The sequence below is a fragment of the Thamnophis elegans genome, chromosome 4 (assembly GCF_009769535.1).
Source record: "Thamnophis elegans isolate rThaEle1 chromosome 4, rThaEle1.pri, whole genome shotgun sequence".
NCBI classification, from domain to species: domain Eukaryota; kingdom Metazoa; phylum Chordata; class Lepidosauria; order Squamata; family Colubridae; genus Thamnophis; species Thamnophis elegans.
Window position 1 is genome coordinate 138,031,554 of NC_045544.1, and position 3,364 is coordinate 138,034,917.

The following is a 3,364-nucleotide window of genomic DNA, read 5'->3' on the forward strand; positions in this document are numbered from 1 at the left end:
TTGCTCGCTTCCCCCACCCCTTTTTTAACAGTGAAATGAAAGAAAAATGTTGTTCTGTAATAATCTCGCGCATGCTCGTTCTTGCGTTTCCCCCGGTTAAATTCCCACTCTGAATTGAAAGCAAGTGGCGGATGCCATTAATGTCCTTTAAAATTGTCTGTGCGGATTGCCATTCTTTTTTTTGAAGAAATTCCATCGTTTTATTTGTTGTATTCAACCTGCACACAGACCTTTTGCAATCTTTCAGGAGAAAACCCACTTTTCCAACAGGTTTTTTAAAAAAAAAAAAACGTTTGCCATTTTTAAGAGGCTGGGATTTCCCCATCCGGTCGGCTGGCTTAGAGGATTCTGGGAGTTGAAGTCCGCACGTGTTAAAAAGTTCTGAAATCCGAGAAACTCTTTTAACACGTGCTTCCGGGTTCTGCGAATGGGTAACCCATTCACATATTTGCAGTATAAGTATCATCTTTATTATCATCGTACTTAAATATGACGAAATTGGTTGTGGTTCAATTAATTGAAATTAGTCCAGGTCTTATGGATTTTGATAGCTTTTAAAAGAATGTAAGAATTTGTTTTTTTTTTGTTTTTTCTTTTCTTTTTATTTTATCAATTTCATATATACATTCACAATTATATGATCTCATAACTGTTATTAATAATATGTGTTTATAACAATTTTTTCCCTACAGTTGACAATATACTTGAAGATTGCTTTTTTAACATCCCATAGATCCATTCTTATCTTACAACGGTCCTACTTCTTCCCTCCCTCCCGTCCCTCTTTCCTTCCCTCTTTCTTCTCTCCTACTTCCCTTCATCCCTCTTCATTCCCTCCCTCATTTCCCCTTCCACTCCCTTCCTCCCTCCTCCTTCCTCCTTCTCTCCCTTCTCTCCTCCCCTCCTTCCTTCCTCATGCTTCCTCCCTCCTCTCCTCCCCCTTTCTACCCACATTTCTTCTCTTTCTTATCTCCTTCATTCCTTACTTCCTTCCTTCACTTCTCTCTTCCCTTCCTCCCCTTTACCCTTCCCCTCTTCTTCCCATACTTCCCCTCTTTCCTACTCTTAGAATGTAAGAATTTGATTCACAGTCCCGATCTTAAGAATTGCAAAAATCTTCAAAGATTAAGAATTTAAATTCTAAAGAACGGTCTGTGAGGATATCATTTCTCTTCTGTTTTAGCAATTCTTTAGCACTTATCTTTTCATGTCTTGGACAATAAAGAATTCCATTCCTTTCCTTTATTTTATTTTTATTTTACTTTGTTTTATTATTTGGTTTTATTTTGTTTTATTATTTATTTATTTTATTTTATTTATTTTATTATATTTATTTATTTATTTTATTATTTTATTATTTCCTTATTTATTTATTTATTTATTTATTTATTTATTATTTTATTTATTTTATTTATTTTATTATTTATTTTATTTTATTTATTTATTTTATTTATTTTATTATTAATATTTTATTATTTATTTTAAATTGTTTATTGTGTAAATCTGCCCAAACCAGTACATTCATTAAGTGGAAGCAAAGTTTTGTAGGGTATTTTTAACCTCTGCAACTTTTAAGACAGTGTTTCTCAACCTTGGCAACTTGAAGATGTCCGGACTTCAACTCCCAGAATTCCCCAGCCAGCTGGCTGGGAATTCTGGGAGTTGAAGTCCGGACATCTTCAAGTTGCCAAGGTTGAGAAACACTGTTTTAAGATACTGGGACTTCCACTCCAGAATTCCTCACCCCCAGGATGCTGAATCAGGGATTCTGGGAGATGAAGTCCACAGGTGTTAAAAGTTCTGAATCCAAGAAACTCTTAACATGTACTTCCAGGTTCTGCTACTGGGTAACCCATTCACATGGTTCCTAGTCCAGGTTATAAGATATTATGAATTCTTAAGATAGAATTTAAGAATTTAAATTTCTACAGAATTTTCTGGAAGGATTATCATTCCTTTTCTCTTTTAGCAGTGCATTAATTGAGTGGAAGCGGAAGTTTCACAGGACCTTGTTGGGAAAGGATATTTTTAACCTCTGCAACTTTTAAGAGGTCAGGACTTCCACTCCCAGAAATTCTGGATGCTGACTAGGGGATTCTGGGAGTTGAAGTCCACACATGTTGCTGAGTTTGAGAAATTTGTTACGTGTGCTCCCAAGTTCTGCTGATGGGTCCCTCATTCACACATTCGCAGTCTAGGTCAGCAGAAGACTCAAAATCACCTAGGCACAACCAGTTCTTTGGAATACAAGTAGTCCTCGACTTATGACCATGTTTCAGACTTAGAACCATTGCAGCATCCTCATGGTTACATGACCAGAATTCAGATGCTTGGCCAGTGACTCGTAGTTATGACGCTTACGGTGTCCCAGGGTCATACATACGGTAGGCAGTCCTGCAGTTAACGACCACAATGAGGCCAAAGAAGGCATGTTGTGAAGTGAGTGAGAACATTTGTGAAGCGAGTTCCATTTGATGGCTTTTCTGGCCACCGTTGTTAAGTGAATCATTGCATTTGTTAAGTCAGGAGCAGTGTCGTTAAGTGAATCTGGCTTCCCCATTGACTTTGTCCCCCTTATCTAATCTCTTGTCTGTCTGTCTATCTATCATCACCCTCTTTCTTCCTCTATCTCTTCGGCCTGCATGTCAATCTATCTAATCTATGTACTTACCTATCTACCTATCACCCTGTCTTATCTATCTCTTTTCTATCTATCATCTACCTACCTACCTACCTACCTACGTACTTATCTATCCCTATCCCCCCTATCTATCTCTTGCCTGCCTGCCTGCCTGCCTGCCTGCCTGCCCATCCAATATTCTGCCCGCCTCTGCATTTCTGTTGGGCGAAGTCTCCATTAATCAGATCCACTTACGGCATTAAGCTACACCGCATGTTTTGCAAGCAGTTGCCCTGTTCCCTGATGCAAAGCGATGACCAGGGGAATTATGGGTATTGCGCGGATTGCTGAACATATACGCTCCGGAACAGTATTTTTCTACATAAATTCTCTGGGATTTCCAAAATGTATTACTGGCTGTGGAGGAAACAGAGGCCGCGAAGCAGAATTTGTGGTTAAGGGAGGCAGTTGCCGTGACCTGAAGAGGGGTGGCTGCGGGTGAGGCCGTGGAGGCGCTGGGAGGTCCATTAAGACTATACTTTCAGGGATCATTTCTATAGTATCCAACTAGAGAAATGCACTCGAAAGTGATCAGCTGAGCAAGCCACGAGGAGGAGGCGTAGTGTTCTCTCTGAGCGCGAAGCCAGCAGGCGGTGCTACTTCATGTGGCTGCTGCCTGCTATGGATGACCGTTCCGCCTCTTCCTTGCGGAGAGGCTGGAGGGAGAGAACGCGTCTGAGTGTT

The 3,364-nt window shown here is 40.0% G+C and overlaps 1 non-coding gene across 1 annotated transcript; it reads left to right on the forward strand.

Annotated features, from left to right (window-relative positions):
* The first annotated feature begins 3,149 nt into the window (after positions 1-3,149).
* LOC116508541 lies at positions 3,150-3,364 on the forward strand. Its single transcript, XR_004255360.1, has one exon. It is a non-coding gene; the product is annotated as a small nucleolar RNA U3 (small nucleolar RNA).